The following is a 22,500-nucleotide window of genomic DNA, read 5'->3' as shown; positions in this document are numbered from 1 at the left end:
TATATATATATATATATATATATATATATATATACATATATATAATATATATATATATGTGTGTTGGGAGAAGGCATATTAAGAGAAAAAGTGTGAAATAAATCTAAGGAGAAATCCACTTCATAAGTTAGACAGTATATATAGCAGTTTTACAGCTTGGGGAAGAAATATAGATATATAATGGATGAGAAGTAAAAGGCTATTTATCACATCAGTGATTCATATACAATCAGAAAGCTACAAAGCTTAAGACGGGATGCTGAAAAATATATCTTTAGGGGTACAGCCTACAGAATGCTGCAAAAGACAAACTGCACAGTGACACTCTAACCTACCCACAAGAGAGGTTAATAAGATTATCATCTCACCCGTAATCTTGTTTTGTTCTTGCAGATTATCCACCCACCTCTGCCTGACCTGTGCGTTTGCAACGAATGAGATATGATATTTATCACATCATGATTATATACAATCAGAAATATAAATTTAATATATTATATCGGAAATAATATATTTTCTGTTATGTTACCGAAGGGGAATTTTAATTGATAAAAGTCCATTCTCGAACCAGCGAAAGGAATCAGGAAATTTCGTTAAACCAGTCGGCCACAAGAGAGGTATAGTGAATAACATCTCCCATATCATCGAATCATATTTGGAGATGATATCCACCCACCTCTGCCATGTTGATATATATGCGCTTATATATATATATATATATATATGACTATTTATTTCATCACCTCTTTGATTCATATACAATCAGAAAGCTACAAACGTCCTTTAATATCCAATTCACTCCCTCGGAAATAATATATTTTCATATATGTTACCGAAGGGGAATTTTTAATTGATAAGACCTTCCATGGGGAAAACCAGCGACGGACGAGGAATCTACAGTGAAAAACTAACCAGTCGGATCTTCAAGAAAATAATGAATAAATCCCATCATCTTACCCGCTCGAACTCAGGTGCACAAAGATGATATCCACCCACTGCCATATTCTAACGTTTGTCACTTAACCTATTATGACTATTTATCACATCACCGTGAATTCATAACAATCAGAAAGCTAAAAAAAAAAAAAATAATATATGAACCATATGTTACCGAAGGAATTTTTAATTGATAATAATACCAGTCCCGTGGGGTCGAACCAGCGACGGACGTGAATCAATCTTCTGTTACTCTAACCAGTCGGTACTAGAGGTGAGGCTGAATAACATCCCATCATCTCACCCGTCGAACTAGGTGACCGTTTGATGATATCCAAGTCGCCATGTTAACCAGTGCTCAGTTCGTTTGGCACGAACAATGACTATTATCACATCATTGAACCATGGAATCAATCTTGGGTTCTTTCTCCAATTGGCAAGCGAAGTCATTAAATGGTGAAACGTAAAATAAACGACAATCTTTGAGACTTTTTAATACAGGAATCATGCATGACACACTAAAATAGACAAGAGAGTAAATTCAAGCTTTTTTTTTTTTTTTCTAAAATATATATGAAAATATATTTTTCTTTTTCTAAAATATATTAAAGGTTTTTCTTTTTCTAAAATAGGCAAGGTTTTTCTTTTTTTTAAAGAGAGCAGAGGTTTTTCTTTTTCTAAAATAAGCAGAGTTTTCATTTTTCTAAAATATGCAAGATTTTTTCTTTTTTTCTAAAATAGGCAAAGTTTTTTCTAAAATAGTCAAGGTTTTTTCTTTTTCTAAAATAGAGAGAGTTTTTTTTCTAAAAGAGAGAGAGAGTTTTTTTTTTCCTAAAATAGGCATCTTGGTTTTTTTTCTAAAATAGAAAGAGAAAGTTTTTTTTTTCTATTTTTAGGCAGAGAGTCTTGAGAGAGGAGTCGATAAAGAGAGAGAGAGAGACAAAAATATTTCTCTTTTTTGTGTGATTAGAGAGAACTATATACATCTTATCGACATTTTTATTACATAATTGAGAGAGTACTAGCAGAGCAATTTAGAGAGAAGATACAAGAGGTTTCTTGATTATTTTTAATATCAAAAGAGAGGTTATATACATCTTGGCTATTTTAGAGAGAGAGAGAGAGAGAGAGAGAGAGAGAGAGAGAGAGAGAGAGAGAGAGAGAGAGAGAGAGAGAGAGAGCATATGCCCATCTTGGTTATTTTTAGATCAGAGAGAGAGAATGAGAGAAGGCTCATATACATCTTGGCTATTTTTAGAGAGAGAGAGAGAGAGAGAGAGAGAGAGAGAGAGAGAGAGAGAGAGAGAGAGAGAGAGAGCATATGCCCATCTTGGTTATTTTTAGATCAGAGAGAGAGAGAGAAAGAGAGAAGGCTCATATACATCTTGGCTATTTTTAGAGAGAGAGAGAGAGAGAGAGAGAGAGAGAGAGAGAGAGAGAGAGAGAGAGAGAGAGAGCATATGCCCATCTTGTTTATTTTAGATCAGAGAGAGAGAGAGAAAGAGAGAAGGCTCATATACATCTTGGCTATTTTTAGGAGAGAGAGAGAGAGAGAGAGAGAGAGAGAGAGAGAGAGAGAGAGAGAGAGAGAGAGAGAGAGAGTTTATATTTGTATTTTAATTATTTTGATAATAATCAATCAGGTCGTTTTTTACAAAGAGAGAGAGAGAGAGAGAGAGAAAAACTTTATTTTGCTCCTAATTGATCTTATATCTTATCTTTTGAGAGAGAGAGATCAGTCGATGGAGGATTTGATTCGTTCAAGTCTTTGTTATTTTTAGATTCCATATACATCTTTTTATTTTTCTTAATTCCAACTACTATTCAGAGATGACTTTACATTCACCTGTTTCTTCTTTATTTTTAGATCAAAGAGAGAGAGAAAGAAAGAAGTTTCTTCTTTTCCTCTATTTTTAGAGAGAGAGAGAGAGAGAGAGAGAGGATAGAGAGAGAGACTTGTTCAATAGAGAGAGCATATGCCCATCTTGTTTATTTTTTCAGAGAGAGAGACAGAAAGAGACACAAATACATCTTGGCTATGTTTAGAAGAACAAATAAGAAGAAGAACAGGAGAGAGAGATAGAGATATATATAGAGATAGAGAGATATATATAGAGAGATAGAGAGAGAGAGAGAGAGAGAGAGATTTGAAAGTTTATATTTGTATTCTTATTTTGATAATAATCAATCAGGTCTTAATTTACAAACACAAGCAAGAAAAACTTTATCTCATATGATCTTATATCTTATGCCACATCATATATTTATCGTTCAATTTTTGTATTTTTCCCGGCCTTTTTATTTTTTCTTAATTCCAACTACTATTACATGACTTTACATTCATCTGTTTGTGTCTATATTTTTTCTCTGGGTTTCTTCTTTTCCTCTGTTGTATATGTATAGCAGCTTGCTTTGTAGGATATTGACTTTACACTTGTTCAATATGAACGGTTGTTTATTCTGAACAACACAAATACTATTACAAATAAAACACAATGTAACATATATATATATATATATATATATATATATATATATATATATATATATATATATATTATACGTTTCATTTATATTATATTTAAAATAAACATATGTTATATGAATATAATATAACTTATAATATATATAGAAGGATATAAAAACGCCAAAAGGTAGAAAGTTATTGCTATATTTCAGAGACCAAACTGTCTCCCTCTACTGGCAAGTATATGAATGAAGTAAGGATTACATACAGGCGGTATGTATACAAAGAATTCCAGAGGTCACCCGTTACGTCACTCCAATTGAAAGCGTCATAATCTTCTTAATCGCTGGCTGGAGGAAGATTTTATCAATAATATCTGAGTCCCATAATCCTTTTGATAGATTCATCGTATTTCTTTGTTTAATCAGGGCTGATTCCACCATCTATGGATTTTGAACCGACATTTGCTGCTATAAATTATACGAGACACATTCCAGTTTATCCTGTGGTTATGGTTATTTATATGGTTAAAAATGGCTGAGCTCTGTTGGCCATACCGTACTGAACATTTTATGTTGTATTAAACTCTGGGGGAGTGATTTACCAGTAAAACCGATATACGATTTGTCACAGTCGAGGCAAGGTATTTCATATACCTCCGTGTCTTTGGGGACTGGCTTTTGTTGGACGTTAATCAGGGATTTGGCCAAGGTATCTGGGTAGGTTAAAGCAAAAGGGTTAGAAGTTCCAAGAGTCCGTGTCGACGTCTTAATCCTGTCCAGTGTGGGATTTTAATTTTATTGTTGGGCGTCTCTCTAATCTTGTTTTGCGGGGGACGATAGAATATTGTGTTGGTTTAATGGATCGCCTTCTCAATTATATGGTCAGGGTATTTCAAAGATGACAGCTGCTGCCTACGGATTAGTTCAAATTCCTTTTCTAGGAAATCCGGGTAAATCCGTAGGGCTCTTAAGAATAAATTGCTGGCTACGCCGATCTTGATAGATATGTCATGATAAATAAAATAGTGTATGTATGTAAATGAAAAAGTTGGTTTTCAGTATATGGTACATTTGTATTCTGTCATGTCTCTAATCATTAAAACATCAGGAAAAAGGAATTTTCTTGTCTTTTTCCCACTCAACTTTGAATTTGATGCTGGGCACTAATGTATTTGGTTTTGAGAAATTCAAAACTAAATGCATTATGTATGTGTATATATAAGTATACATATGTATAATATATATATGAAAGTATATATATAATTTATATATTATATATATATACATATATAGGACTATATATATATTTTTACTGCATATATTTATGTACATATGTGTATATACACGTATGCATAAATGTATGTATGTATGTATGTGTATATATGTATATATAAAAATGTATAGATATATATGCATAATATATATATGAAAGCATAAATATATACTGTATATATATAATTGTGTGGCACAACATAGTAATGAACTCTAAGTTTAAACATGGTTCTACTCTCTCTCCACTGGTAAATTTAAAAATACCGAAAGTGGAAATACAGTACCCTAGTACGATCCTCGGGGCGGTACGTAACGTCCTTGGGACGGGATTTGCCTTCTCGTCCCACTTATATCACCGTTATTTTTGACAGTATGGATACAATAACAATAATAATAATAATAATAATAATAATAATAATAATAATAATAATAATAATAATAATAATAATAACACTGAAGGCGATAAAGAAAGGCAGTATATACATATAACATATATAATACATATATAAATTATATATACATATATATATATATAAATATACATACTGTATATATATATAGTATATATCATATATATATTATATATTTATGTTACAGTCAACATGCGTAATCAGTCATTACGCGTAATGACTGAAATTTCAGTCATCACGCGTAATGCACTTAGGGACATTTGATCCCCCAGGAGCTAGTACTAAACACGGCGAAACAGTGAGTCACCTGCACTGTTTCGCCGGGTTTAGTACTAGTCCCTGGGGTCAAATGTATTTCGCCGTGTTTAGTACTAGCTCCTGGGGATCAAATGTCCCTAAAGTGCATTACGTGATGACTGAAATTTCAGTCATTGCGCGTAATGACTGATTATATGTGTTGACTGTAACACACACACATATATATATATATATATATATATATATATATATATATATATATATATATATATATATATATATATATATATATACACACATATACATACTCACAAATAATAATAATAATAATAATAATAATAATAATGATAAATAAAGAGTGATAAATAAATGCAGTGTATATATATATATATATATATATATATGTATATATATGTACTCACACTGTATCTAAGGAGGGCAGGGAGGTCAAAATGCCGTCGAAATCGGTGAAGCGGTTGTCCGTCAGATCGATGTGTTTGAGAGACGCCAAGTTCTCTAAGGACTCAGGTCTCAGCTCCCGAAGGAGATTGTGCGTCAGGAATCTGCAAATTAAAATAAAATAAAAAAATATTTGACGAGAAGTAACTGGATCGTCAACTGGTGAAGTGGATGAAGATGAGGATAATGGAATGGATTCTAGAATTTCGGCCAAAGGCCAGCGCCGGGACCTACGAGGTCATTCAGCGATGATAGGGAAATTGAGAGTAGAGAGGTTTGAAAGGTGTAACAGAAGGAAAACCTCGCAGTTGCACTAAGAAACAACTGTTAGGAGAGGGTGGATAGCAAGACGGAAGAAGCAGAATATGAATGGAGGAGGTACAGTACAAAGGAATGAAGGGGGTTGCAACTGGGGGCCGAAGGGACTCTGCAAATAACCTTAAGTATATGCCTACAGTGCACGGCGTGAGGTGCACTGACGGCACTCTCCCCCTACGGGGAAGACGAGAATAACAACTTCGAAGACAATATTGCTTCGGAAAACTGTAAATTACGTGTCCACTGAAACAGGAACTAAACAAAGGGGTTGGTTAAGTGAAAGGACATGGAGAAGAGAAATGACTAATAAATGCTTTCATCGGAAAGTATCAAGAATAAGAACTGTACACTGCCGATTATGGACAAAACCTCTTAAAATGTTTTAACGGAAATATATTAAGAATAACTTTGTAAACTGTGGCACCTAATCAAGTAAATGTTTTCCAAACCACGGTTTTATCAAAATGTTATCATCTGGGTACATTTTGAACGGAAATTAGTATGATTTTAGTAAATGATTAACATTTAAGACGTTCTAGAAGTAAATCAAATATGGAGTACATAACCGTAGAGTTTTTAGAGGCTAACTGTATTCGGCAATATACCAGTAAGCGAATACCACAGGAAAATAACAGGCAGATGTTCAGTACCACATGCTTTCAAATTTATTCAAGCATTTTATGGGTACAAATATGACAGTTGAGATGATTGGTCAAAAAATACACAAAAATATAAAGAAACACCAGATGGTTATATATGTCCGAAAGTGTTATGTAAAGAGATAATCCACAATAATCTGGGATAATCCAGTTCTAAGCTGAAACAAAGTACACCCAGAATTATAGAAAGGTAACCATAGAAACACTCAAACAAAACATGTATAAATTTAAATACTTTCTATACTTATCAATAAATTTTTAATTATAAGATTGCTGGACTTAAGTTTAATGCCGGATTATGGCGATTAGTATGGATTACCTGTTCTTTATATCATTTGAATATTAATCATTCAGCGATTTTTTCTTTTTGTTTAATTTGTACCATCCTTCTAAAATTTCTCATTTGTATCCCTACATTGAGAGACTAAAAGCAAAAAAGCTCGGTACTCTTATTTATCTGTGGTGTTCACTTATAATTAAATCATAAAATATCTTTTATGTTTTGAATCTTTTATATGGTTTGAATATATATATATATATACATATATATATATATATGTATATATATATCTATATACTGTATATACGTGTATATATATACATATATATATATCAATAAGAATCGGTAAATTCTAATTTCTATGGCACCTTTCACTTACCCGTTGTAAGCTACAAAAAAGTGAAAGTATAAGTAGAATCATCTACAAAATGAAGCAACTGACTAGGAAACTCAATTACTCTATGCAATTAAGACATAATTCTCCGTGAAATAAAAAAAAAATACTTAATAACATTTTGACTGTAATTTAGGTATATCAAAAATAAAATGTGAATAAAACATTAAACAATGAAAACACAATTCGCCGTGAAATGAAAATACTTACTAACATTTGACTGGGTATTAGGTATAACATCAGAGATAAAATGTAATAAAACATTAAACAATAAAACATCATTCTCCATAAAATGCAAACACTTAATGACATTTGACTGGATTTTAGGTATAACAACAGAAATAAAATTTAAACAAAACATTAAACAGTAAAAACATAACTGTCCAGGAAAAGGACATGTTTAATAACATTTTGACTGGATTTCAGGTATAACATAAGAAAGGAAACATAAATAAAACGGTGATTAAAAAGCGACCGGAGGCAAATGTGACTCTCTACTCACAGCTTTGTCAGGTTATTCAACCCTGTGAAGACTCCTTCAGGCATCTCGGTTAATCCGGCTCCGCCTAGATGACTGAATGAAAAAATAAACTTTTTTGTTAGCTGTCAGAATATGGAGAGGTAAACAATTATATGTGTAAGAGATGATATATTGATTCTTCTGTTAGAAGAATCAATTAGATATGTATTTATATATATATATAAATACATATATATATTTATACATATATTTATATATACATATATATATATAGTATATATATATATATACATACATTTCTATATTTATACATATACATATATATATATGTATATATATATATATATATATGTATATATATTTATATACATTATATATATATATATATAAATATAAATATATATACACATATATACAGTATATTTATATACATATTATATATATATAAATACAAATACATACACATATATATATATAGCATATATAATATATATAATATATATATATATACATATATACATACATATATATATATATATATATATATATATATATATATATATATATATATATATATATATATATATATATATATATATATACATACATACATATATATATATATATATATATATATATATATATATATATATAATATATATATATATATGTATATATATCCATATTAGATTTTCATCAAATTGCAATAATAAAACTACTTTTGAAATTATATAATACACTTGAAATATTGATGTCAACCATCAAATATATTCCAGTTTGCCGTATTCGAAGTTTTGTTGGTAACAAGTAAATTATCTAAGGAAGTCTCCAAAATGGTAGCAGTTGTCTGATTTTAATTCTTGAATTGATAAGATTTTTATTTAGAGTTTATTAAGTCGATAGTTTCCTTAGAGAATTCACGAACAATCTTTCCTAATCAATTAAGCGGCATAGAGAATCATGAACATAAACGTTACGCCTGATGGCTTCAGACAATGCTTCAGATATTTAATGAAATCCACCGTCCCAGACGCCTGTCTGCGAGATCAGATCTTGGACAAACATGAAATGTTCACTCGTGAGCTTCATGAAATGAGCCTGGAAATACTTATATGAACAATGCTGTAAAGAACTGCACCTCAAAACACAACAGGTTATTCGGCGCACACAAAAAAAGAAGATACGTTAACAGTTACATGACCAAGAAAATATTTGCTGCTCTCTCTATCTCTCTGAGTGGACGGCGACTCAATATATGCGAAGGAGAAGCCATTAACGCATAAATAATGCCACACTGTTAGTTACATAACCAAGAAAATATAATCTCTCTCTCTCTTTCTCGAGTAAGCTTCACAACAAAACAACACTAATGAGACGTTAAAAATAAACTACAAAAAAAAAAGAGACACACACATACGTAAACAACCAAAATGGAACACCACTCAAACGATTTCTTCTTCTTCTCTGTCCACAACCAACACAGAAGGTAAGGGGGGTGGGGGTCAATACTCACAGCAGCTTTAGCTTCCGATATTTGGCGAAAGAATTCTTTTCCAGCACCAGACTATTGTTCGTGAGTAATCTGAAACGAGGAAATTAAGATATCAAATATCTGGGAAAGGGAAAACCTGGCGGCTGACAGCGGCCTGGAAGGGAGGAGAGGGCAGGGAAGCAAAGCGAAGAGGGTGGAGAGAGCCGTTGCAAAGGTATGCTGTTATAGGGTACTACTGTTGAGCAGTTGATAAATGAACGGCAAAATTAAGTTTTGCCCGTTTTTCTTCTACTGACATTTTTATTTCAGTTCATACTCCGTACGTGGAGTCTGTTTTATTATGTAGGTATACACATTGGCATGTGGGCCCTTAAAGAAACAACACACATGTATATTTTTTCATTAACATGTGCTATATTCACTGCTTACGTCCACAAGGTATGATGAATTTTCCTGGTAACATTTACATGAGTGTACACACACACACACACACATTATATATATATATATATATATATATATATATATATATATATATATATATATATATATATATATATATATATTACATACAGGATGAGATGAAGAGATACTGTAGCTAGAGAGAGAGAGAGAGAGAGAGAGAGAGAGAGAGAGAGAGAGAGAGAGAGAGAGAGAGAGAGAGAGAGAGAGAGAGAAATTTAAATTTTCACTACATTACCAAGGTTCTAGAATGAGGCTAATGGAAACGAGCAACAGGCAAAAGAATCATATTAAAAATTATGAAGGATTACAATCAAGCATCCAAGGAGAGAGAGAGAGAGAGAGAGAGAGAGAGAGAGAGAGAGAGAGAGAGAGAGAGAGAGAGAGAGAGAGAGAGAGAAATTTACATCTTCACTACATTACCAAGGTTCTAGAATGAGGCCAATGGAAACGGGCAACAGGCAGAAGAATCACACGAAAAATCATGAAGGATTACAATTCAGCATCCAAGGATATAGTCTTTTCCCAGAACACAGATAATTAGGTATTTTTCTTTAACTGTTCATAAGATCATTTTCTCAGCATTTAAACAAAAGGAGGCAGACTTCAGGACTTTCAGAATAAATTACAAAAGGGACCATTATTATCCTGCTACTGCTTGTATTATTATTATTATTATTATTATTATTATTATTATTATTATTATTATTATTACCTGATGAAAGCAAACAGAAATATTTCATGATTTCGCGTTCTGGAATACTAATATATCTTTGTAATTCTTAATATTGCAAAAAGTCTTGATTTCACAAATTTCAGATTTGTTTCTTGGAAAAGTTTTCTATTTTTGAAATTCTTTTCAATTAAATAAATGTGTCTCTGTTCCTGTGATCTTTCTTTTTAATCTAAGAAATGGTTGTTAATTCTGAAATGTTTTAATTTAAAAAGTCAACTCCTTATCTAACTTTTTAAATTTAGAAACACTCCGAATTATCAAACATACATTTCAGTGAAAGGGATGCTTCTTAGTTCTTAAAATGCTTTTTAATATTGAATACCTATGAATTTGAATCAAGAATACCTGCGAATTTTTAATCTGGAATACCTATGAATTTTAATCAATAATACCTACAAATTTCCAGTCAATAGTATATAGCTTTGCATTTTAAAAATACTTCTTAATATCAGATATTTTTTAATACAAAAAACAATACTAAGCTTTTCATAGACTTCACAAATATTTGTTAAATTTTTGGTACGTTTCTTAATTTCAAAAATGCTGTTTAACCTACGAATTTCTTAATTTTAGCAGTGCTTCTCAACTGCAGATCCTTTATAATCTAAGAAACACATCATACTATAAGAAATGCTTCAGAAATGTTAATGAATTCAGATATACTTCACAATTGATCTTTACAAAGGTTTCTTAATGTCACAGCGACATCGAAAAGACTTACAACGCCGTCATGTCCGGATCGAGATTTTGGGGCACATTCTCTAGACCGGCCCTTGGGCAATGAAGTCTCGTGTTGATCCGGCACATGCAATGTTCGGGCACAAGCGTCAGGGCTGCAATGAGAGAATAAAGTGCTACAATACAAAAACAAAATCAGTAAGGAATTAAATCTCAGGAGAAAATAATACAAATACTCAAATAGAACTAGCCAAAAGAATAATGGTCTTTTCGTGCACCCAAGTGGAAAATCACATAGGAATGATTGGTCCCATAGTAGTATAATTACACGACATAAAAATATTGTGTCCAGCAACATTACCGAATCTCCATTAACACATCTAACAATGGAAAATATTAATTTAATCCCAGACCTTGCGCTCCTGACCTCATTCTGCCAAAGATGTTCGGAGGAGATTTAAGAGAGAAACTGAAGATTATCGGAAATCCGGATTAATGTCCTTCGCCTCGCCTTGTTTCATCCAAGTACCTGAGTTAATCTTACACAGCAGTTTCTCACTTGAAGATTTCATCCAAATATAATGACCGTCGTATGCATTACAATGGTTATATTCCCCGCAAAGCTTAGATGTCTGTTAAAAAGAGTTTTTGTAACCTTTGTTCCACTGTCTGGAGTTTGCTAGAAAAGACTGATCTCTCTCTCTCTCTCTCTCTCTCTCTCTCTCTCTCTCTCTATATATATATATATATATATATATATATATATATATATATATATATATATATATATATATATATATATATATATATATATATATGCATACACATGTAATATGCATATTTGTAAAATACACCGTGGCATTTTTATGTAAAAAAATATTAAGCCACAAATATCGTTTAATATATAATTCACTATAACTTGGGAATAACTTACAACCACAGATAATTAATAGTCTCGCGTTACCAGTGGGATTCAGACTGCTGCCTGGTTGAGAAAAAACGACGTACAGTTATTTATGATTAATATATATATATATATATATATATATATATATATATATATATATATATATATATATATATATATATATATATATGTGTGTATATATACATATGGTGTTTGCATCGGCATGTTTGCGTACGTGCACATACAGCCATTCAGGTATTTATGTATGAACGCATATGTATTTAAGAATTCAAGCCATAATTAAATCCTACTGACGCATGCACCAAGCAGAGCTGAAACAAGCAAATGCAATCCGCACACTTCCTGTTTTCCATATCGGTATAGTACATAATCCCCCAGGATGTCAGGACTGATATCAACAGTGAATAATTATTCATAAGGGATAATGAAACTGTGGCGTTAGATGGAAATCGCCCAAGCGTCATCATTTTATCAACTTTTTTTTTTTTTGTCTGGTCTTCGTCCGTGTATTAAAAATCATTCACTATTCATAATCGTTCACTATTAATAATTATTCACACGGAATAACTTTGCATTTATTTGTGAGCACACGTAGGCTTAGGTTAGGCTATGAACTTAATGAGAGTGAGCAGCATTCATAATAGGTGGCTGTTCCAAAACCAAGAGTTTTGAAGCGACAAAAAGCCACTAACAAATCTTAAATGTAAAATAATAGCAAAGAAGTCGATAACTATACCGCATATGATTTATGCTAATTAACTGTATAATCACATACTATACAGTAGGATACGTAGATGATTCTGATCAGTATTTGCATAAAGCACCATTTGAAATTATAAAAAAAAAGAAATTGATAAAAAAATCTATAATAATAACACCAAGAGCTGTATCTGTATATACTACGAATACGAATCAACGGAGGAAAACATAAAAAAAAGCACAAGTAATAAATGCGCCGAAGTTTCTTCGGCGCAATCGAGTTTTCTGTACGGCCTATAATCAAGGCCACCGAAAATAGATCTATCTTTCGGTGGTCTCGGTATAATGCTGTATGAGCCTCGGCCCATGAAACTTTAACCACGGCCCAGTGGTGGCCTGTCCTATATCTTTGCCAGATGCATGATCATAGCTAACTTTAACCTTAAATAAAATAAAAACTACTTGGGGTTGAAGGCTGCAATTTGGCATCATTAGATACAATAAAAAAAAACTGCTGAGGCTAGAGGGCTGCAATTTGGTATGTTTGATGATTGGAGGGTGGAAGATCAACATTCCAATTTGCAGCCCTCTAGCCTCATTAGTTTTTAAGATCTGAGGGCGGACAGATTTTTGAAATCTGTAAGTATCTCACCGGATTGCTCGCCATGTTCTGTTCCTTTCCATGGAACGAGGAAGAGAGACCATCGACCGATTTCATTTCCTAAATTTACACGGGTAAATCAAATCACTCCAATCTCAGGAGTTGAACTTGACTGAATTGTGTCAAGTACACTGTACAGCTTATGAACAAAGACGTGTACGCGCGTATATTTATATATATATATATATATATATATATATATATATATATATATATATATATATATATATATATATATATATATATATATGTATGTGTGTGTGTGTGTGTATTCATATATTAACGTTAACCTGGATTTTTCTTACAGGGGTGACTCAAGAGAATGAATACATCGGTCACGGTGGTGTTATATTTTAACTGCTGAATCTGAATCGGAACTGAGCCCTTTGTGCGGAAGACTTTAACAATATTATCCGCTTCACACACACACATATACATATATATATTATATACAGTATACATATTTATATATAAACACATTTATATTATATATATACATACATACACACACACACACACACATATATATATATATATATATATATATATATATATATATATATATATATATATATATATATATATATATATATATATAATCATTGAAGCGACAAATGTCGTTTAATATCAATTCACGCTACTTCCGGAGTATCTCCGATGGGGAATTATCACCGAAAGGATTTTTTAGTGATAAATGGATCGGTACCGCCGGGTCCGATCCACTTATCACTTGAAAAATTCCCTTCGGTGATAATTTCATCGGGATACTCCCGAAGTAGCGTGAACTGGATATTAAACGACATTTGTCGCTTCATGACTGTATATAAATCACGGTGTGATAAAAATTTCATATATATATACATATATACACATACATACACACATATATATATATATATATATATATACACATATATATATATATATATATATATATATATATATATATATATTTTAGAGAGAGAAAGAGGACTTGCAACGGTTAATGGCATTAGTCTCACCATCATTAGGACCAGGCGTCGATTCAAAGACTAAGATAAAACAAAAAAAATTAGTCTGGTCTGAGCAGCAATGGGTCATAAGGAGGCCTGAACGCCACCAAAGTAAGCGCAAAAACAGTAAAGGTACATTTTCAGATTAAACCAAACTCTTCCAGCCACCTGACTCTCACAGGTATAACGATCCCGGAGTGCAGATAGTTCCCGCATATTAATCGCCCTTCTTAATCATCACGCGAATTCAAATTGCGCTTCCGTCTCGCAAACTGGATAACCGAGGACGAGGCGAGGCGAGGCGAGGCGGTAAAATCACGCCAGCATTAATGCGGTAACAGATCTGCTGACGAGGCTAAATTTAGTTCATGAATGATTGGGTTCGCATAAATGAATGGCAACTCGCTTGTCACCATTGCGAGTTCCAGTAGCACTCGCTTTTCAGCGTTGCGGGTTTCTGTAGCACTCGGTTTTCAGCATCGCGAGTTTCAGTAGCACTCGCTTTTCAGCGTTGCGAGTTTCAGTAGCACTCGCTTTTCAGCATTGTGAGTTTCAGTAGCACTCGCTGGTCACCATCGCGAGTTTCAGTACCACTCGCTCGTCACCATCGCGAGTTTCAACAGCACTCGCATTTCAGCATCATGAGTTCCATTAGCACTCGCTTTTCAGCATTGCGAGTTCCAGTAGCACTCGCTTTTCAGCATCGCGAGTTTCAGTAGTACTCTCTTTTCAGCACTGCAAGTTTCAGTAGCACTCGCTTTTCAGCACTGCGAGTTTCAGTAGCACTCGCTTTCAGGATTGTCATCCAACTTTCACCTCGTCATTAGCATAACTCCGTGTGGTAAACTGAAACCCAATATTATCATTACTAGTATTCAGAAGGTGAGCCCTATTTACATGGAACAAGCTCACAGGGGCCACTGACATGAAATTCAAGCTTCCAAAGAATATGCTGTTCATTAGAAAGAAGTAACAGAAGGTAACAGGAAACACAGAAAGAGAGCAGTTACTAGAAAAGAACAAATAAATTAATAAGGTAATAAATAAATAAATACCGCTTTGGCAGGACTCCTCAAGTCTGTTGCAAGGTTCGCCAATCATTTAATTTCCCTTTCAGACTTTAAACTATAAATAGACATCACTGCATAAAGCCTAAAATTCGTATACGCCCAGGTACCTGACCACAGCACACTGTAACGACAGCTGAATAGAGCAGAATATAGGATTTAGGCCCAAGGCCAAGCGCTGGGACCCATGAAGTCATTCAGCGCTGAGAGGGAAACTGCGAGTTTAGGTTTGAAAGGTGTAACAGGAGGAAAACCTAGCAGTTGTACTATGAATCAACTGTTAGGAGAGGGTGGGAAGTAAGATGGAAGAAAATATGAACGGAGGTACAGTCAAAGGAATGAAAGGGGTTGCAGCTAGGGGGCCAAGGGACGCCGCAAAGAACCTTAAGTAATGCTTACAGTGCATCACATGAGGTGCACTGACGGCATTACCCCGCTACGCGGGAGGAAGCTGAATTACACAAGGAGTTATTTGGAAGATTTGAGCAGCACCGATATAATGCACGAGGGGGAATATTCAAAGAGAGGAAGGATTCAGCGTGATCTCTACATATTTTAATCGCATTATTCATGCAACTACGACACGTTTATCCGGATTGGCGTTAGCCAGCATATTTTATTTTCGGTACAGAGATTCTGACAGTCATCAGGACAGCACTCACTCCTCCTGTCCTTTATCTCTCTTTTTTTTTTTTCTGTGCGGCCATGACAGAACTGGGTCATGGTTTTCCTGCTGGATTTGCGGTATTTGCGAGCGTGAATTCTTTTGGGGATAAATGCATACACACACACACACACACACACACACACACACATATATATATATATATATATATATATATATATATATATATATATATAAATGTGTGTGTGTACAGTGTATATGTTTGTATGTCTGTCTGTCTACGTACATGTACTGTACATGTATGTATATGAAACAGTATAGGTATTTGCAGGATTGTGCTATCTATACAGTTACGGACACCGAAGCCATATGATTTATTCAAGCTGTAATTGAGAGAAAACTAAGACTTTCTATCTGTTAATCTGTCTGTCCATCTAGCTTTCTATCTGTCGTAAAAGTACTGCCTCTACCCTGAAAGGAAAAAAGGTATGTTTCCTAAAAATAATTTTTTCTATAATCAGTGATCAAATGACATTACCAAGCTTTCATTTTATACAGGTCAGTAGTGTCGTCGAGGTCTAAACGGGAGATTATCGACCTAAATCTGTCTTCGATAAGGTCAAGATGACAAAAAACAAAAGGAAAGTCATAAAAGTGGAAATGGTATTCCACGTTTGTGCAAATATGCTTTCCTTAGGAGGCGAAGGCTTTTCCCCGAGAATTCTTGTCATGAAAATCCTATTCTGATGCGGAAGACTTATTTTTTCTTCTTCTTCTTTTCTTGACCTTTATTGTTTTCCTTGCTCCCCCACACAACAAAAGCTTTTGAGACGTTGGTTTCTTCTCCACTCTGCGTAATCTCTCTCTCTCTCTCTCTCTCTCCTTCGTCAGAGTTAAGATATTCCTTTCTTTTCCCTATCTCTTCAGATGCCGAAGCAACCACTTCCTCCACTTTTCAGCCACTTTGCTTAAATGTCTTTTTATTGTCTCTCGGCAGCATAAACTGATTTCGAATTCAGCGGGATCAGATACACTTCCCACAACCTTCTCTTGCGTTCCAGACCCCTTGGGTGGGGTGTGGGGGGGCAGGGATACGTTCTATTGGAGAAGACGCATACGTCGCCTTTACTTAAGCTTCCGCACTCACTCACCAACCCTCCGTTTCGGTTGGTTGGACGATTTCAGAGGTCCATACCAGCATTCTTTCATTTTCTTCACCATCTTACCCAAATTAGGACCGTCTTAAAGCAAGGGCTGGTGCTGGCAGAAGGCCAGTCTAATTAAAAGCAATCATCACTTTACTTCATCTTCTCCTTGCGCATTATGGCGAACTGTTGCTCGCGACATGCTCACACGATCTGTTTCAATTTAGAATACAGAATATAGAATTTCGGCCCAAGGCCAAGCGCTGGAACCTATGAGGTCATTCAGCACTGAAAGGGCAATTGAGAGTGAAAAGTTTGAAAGATGCAACAGGAGGAAAACCTCGCAGTTGCACTGAAACAACTGTTAGAAGAGGGTGGATAGCAAGATGGAAGAACGAGAACATGAACTGAGGTACAGTTAAAGGAATAAAAGAGGTTGCAGCTGGGGCCGAAGGGACGCTGCAAAGAACCTTAAGTAATGCCTACATTGCACCGGGTGAGGTGCACTGACGGAACTAACACCCCCCGTGCGGGGTGTTTCAATTTAGGAACTACTTTTCCAAATGATGTTTCCAGTCCCGTGGCTATACCTCCCCAGAGGGCTAAGAGGGATTGGACACTTCATAAGAACTTCTTTGAAAAGCAAATTCTCTGCAACCAATTTTTATCTTTGTCTTCTCTTTCTGCATAAGAACTAATCTTGGTACAACACGTGGAAAGTTTTCTGCCACGTAAGAATACACTTGTCAATTTTGACTTTATACTTCGACTATGACCTTTTTTGGATGTTCTCACAGCAATATCTTCTTTTCCATTTACTGGGGAGTTGTTTTCGTTGTATTTTATTTGCTTTTCCAATTCATTTGAATTCTAAAGCAGGCCAAATTGTTTTATGGAAATGTTTTCGTGTTTTTGATCGGGCGAAGACTTCTAAGATCTCTCTCTCTCTGACTCACGAACGATATTTTTCATAAGTTATTATTGTTACACATTGCTGAAAGGGCTCTTTTACCACAGCAAAAAAAAAAAAAAATATATATATATATATATATATATATAAAAAAAAAAATATATATATATATATATATATATATATATATAAAGAAAAAGTCAATTTTACCTACACCTTATTTCCCCTTTACAGAAATATCTAAGCGACCACATCTTAATTTGCCTTTTTAAATCGCCCGCCCACCTTTGAAGAATCCAGCGGAAAAAGGTATTGACTGAGAAAAATAAAAATCGACTGGAAGATGACATCAAAAGTCTCAGTAAATCCCTTCTCAGAAACAAAATTACATCCGAGCTCATTCGACGAAATCCTCTTGTACAGAGAGAGAGAGAGAGAGAGAGAGAGAGAGAGAGAGAGAGAGAGAGAGAGAGAGAGAGAGAGAGAGAGAGAGAGAGACAGGAGCCAACATCTGTTCTCTGCGGATTCGATAAGAGGCATTAATCTCTTTCCAAGGATCTCTTGAGGATTATGTTTAGGATCTGGGAGCAATATCGGCTGAGGAGGATATACGGCCGTGTGGAGGCGATGTGTGTCTGTGTCTTCGCTTTATTTTTTTTAAGGTAATTCTACTAAATTTGTTGTGCAACACTCGGTCCCAAAACCGGATAAAAGAGGAGGGATTGACGTAGGATTAACTACCCCACACTGAGGAAAAAACTGCCTTGAAAACAAAACAAAAATAAAAGAATCCTGCTTTATAAAAAGATCCATGCTGTGTAAAAAGAAAATCCTGCTTTATAAAAAGATCACGCTTTGTAAAAAGAAAATCCTGTTTTATCAAATGATTCATGCTGTGTTAAAATAAAATCCTGTTTTATAAAATGATTCATTCTTTGTAAAAAAATAATCCTGCTTTATAAACTGATTCATCTTTGTAAAAAGAAAATCCTTTGTAAAAGAGTCATGCTTTGTAAAAAGAAAATCCTACTTTGTGAAAGACAACACACTCTTGTTTATTAACTCACTCATTTTCTCTGCAAAACACACATCCTTGTTTGTTTGACCTTTTTTTTTTCTTAAACATATTCATGCTTGTACCAAAAACTTCCTTCTTTACAAATAAAAACATTCTTGCATTGTAAAAAAACTGCTTCGTACAGTAATAAAAAATCGGTTAATGAAACTGACAGAAAAAAAACCTTCGTACAGTAATAAAGAAATCCTTTAAAATACACTCTCAACAGGCCTTAAACTGTCTTGATGTAAGCAAGCGGCAATGGGCAACAGAGAGACATGAGTACCCAGGGAGATCATCGGCTGTTATAAAGATGTCTTTTTTTTTTTATGTGGATGCCTATCTCAACGGCACCCAATAGCCGTCAGATCTCGTCCAGGTCGAAAAAAGATCAAATAAGAATGGTTTGAGGAGAAAAGGACAAGGTCTAACACTGATGGAAGGAGGGGAGATTCCACCCTTTAAAAGTAGGAATCTCACAGAGACCAGAGACAACAGAAGCAAGGACATGATTCCATTGAACAACTACAACTAACTTGCACAACCAGAAGACTACTCACTTCCACAAACAAATGAAATATATGGGAGGAGGCTATTTGCCAGGTGTTACGTGGATGCCGTATATAAAAGATTGGCTAAAAATGATCAAAATAGTATAAGCTGAAGAGGACTGATGATTCATTAGCTTAAGGAATCTCAGGAGGCCTCATAACATTGGCCCGGTTACCAGAACGGTTTCCACACTGCACATACAGAATTGTCGGATGTTCAGAGATGGAAGATAGAATTTAGGCCTAAGGCCAAGCGCTGGGGACCTATGAGGTCATTCAGCGCTGAAAGGGAAATTGAGAGTAGAAAGATTTGGAGGTGTAACAGGAAGAAAACCTAGCCGTTGCACTAAGAAACAACTGATAGGAGAGGGTGGAAAGATAGATATAACAGAGAGAATATGAGCAGAGGTACAGTAAAAGGAATGAAAATGGTTGCAACTAGGGCCGAAGGGACGCTGCAAAGAACCTTAAGTAATGCCTACAGTGCACCGCATGAGGTGCACTGACGGCACTATCCCCCTATAGAGTCGGATGTTCGGAGCACTATTTATTTAATTCAATTTATTCTCTCACTGCGTCAGTACTCATTGATTCTTACATCCTCCAACCTATTAGCAGTATGGGTTACAGTCTTCTTTTTTCATCCCCCAATCTTTTTTCTCCATCAGATTTGGTTACTTACGGACGCTGAGACAGCAACTCTGAGCATCTGCGTGAAACAGTAAATTCTTTGTATATTAGACACTGAAACCAAAATATTATGTCATTTCATCCCTTTGACGTCATTTCTCACATCACCGAGATTCCGATGAAACAACGATGCAATTATTCCGACGACACAGTGAAACGTCATATTAAAATTATCTTTTAATCAGTGAACACTGATGAACGCCCCACGCTCTTGGCTGTTTGCTAGGAGTTCTATTTTGGCTACAAATAAAATGCGGAACAGTTTGCCCAGTGCAGCTGTGGAATCTTCTGATCTCCAAATGTTTATGCGAGGAGCAAATTCTTTCTTGCTCTCTGATGACATCTCCTGAATTTCAGATGTATTGGTTTTATTTTCTATTCCCTCAGATTTATTTTTATCTATCACCTTCTCCTGTAACTTTCTCTGCAGTCTGATTTCTCTTTGAAGCCACCTTGGGTTTATGGCTGGTTGACTCTGTCCATAAGGGTTTTCAGCTGAAGATTTAAAGGAAGAAAGAAAGGAACGAACAAAGAAAGAAGGTTCCATGATCATTCCTGAAATTTGCAAGACACGTAAGAGTCTGGTTAGGGACAGCAAAGGGTCATAAAGAGGCCCAAAAATCCAACGTGGTGAGACTGAAGTCAACTAATAATGGGTTCATTAGCATAACCATGCAAATGATATTACACACCAAGTGTGCGTTCAAGATGGCATAAGTTTATAGGACTTGCATCATGAAAGGCATGGGGAATGCAATCTTTAACAACCTGGAAGGAAAGGAGTTTAGTAACGGTACTACAGCACAGAACAGAACAATGAAGAACTGACAAGGTAGGTTATCTAAATAATTCTCTACAGAGAGTCGTTTTAATGAGAGAATATACCTGTAGAATGGTTCCACTGAGAAGGTACTTATAGAATGGTTCCACTACAAGAGAGTATATTTAAAATGGTTCCAGCGAGATTATTTGTTTACATTGAAAGAGAGTACCAGTAGAATTGCTCTACTGCAAGAGAACACATTTATAATGGCTTCACTGAGAATATTTGTAGAATGGTTCCGTTGGGAAACAATATTTATAAAATGGTTCTGTTGAGTGTGAATATTTGTAGAATGGTTCCGTTGGGAAACAATATCTATAAAATGGTTCTGCTGAGTGTGAATATTTGTAGAATGGTTCCACTGGGAGAGAATGGTAATAGAATGGTACCACTGAGAGACAATAACTGTAGAATAGTTCTGCTGAGAGACAATAATTGCAGAATAGTTCTGCTGAGAGACAATAATTGCAGAATAGTTCTGCTGAGAGACAATAACTGTAGAATTGTTCTGCTGAGAGAGAATAACTGTAGAATAGTTCTGCTGAGAGATAATAACTGTAGAATAGTTCTGCTGAGACAATAACTGTAGAATAGTTCTGCTGAGACAATAATTGTAGAGTAGTTCCGCTGAGACAATAATTGTAGAATAGTTCTGCTGAGAAACAATAACTGTAGAAGAGTTCTGCTGATAGACAATAATTGTAGAATACTTCTGCTGAGAGAGCATATTGTAGAATGGTTTCACAGAGTGAGAGAGAGAATACCTAAAAAATAGTTCCACTGAGAAAGAATGTCTGTTGAATGTCTCATCTGGGAAAGAATGCCTGTAGAATACTTCCACTGAGAAAGAATACCCAAAGTATGGTTCTATCCCTTCGGGGAGTGGGATTACCTCCAGTGAAACCCTCCTAGAACTTGACTCAGTCATAATTTAAACTGATCACTGAAAGTGATGATGTCAGTTCTGGCTAAAATTGAACACGATTCTCCAGGTATTAATCACGTCCTGTATTCGAACAGTTCAACTGAACAGTAGTAACATATGTTC

The 22,500-nt window shown here is 34.7% G+C and overlaps 1 pseudogene; it reads right to left on the bottom strand.

Moving 5' to 3' along the window:
* Nucleotides 1–22,500, bottom strand: part of LOC136851567 (relaxin receptor 2-like) — a 352,585-nt pseudogene that overhangs the window by 29,531 nt on the left and 300,554 nt on the right.

Source organism: Macrobrachium rosenbergii, chromosome 23, assembly GCF_040412425.1.
Source record: "Macrobrachium rosenbergii isolate ZJJX-2024 chromosome 23, ASM4041242v1, whole genome shotgun sequence".
NCBI lineage: Eukaryota > Metazoa > Arthropoda > Malacostraca > Decapoda > Palaemonidae > Macrobrachium > Macrobrachium rosenbergii.
The sequence above is the reverse complement of the archived record's forward strand: the minus strand, read 5'-3'. Positions and strand labels throughout refer to the sequence as shown.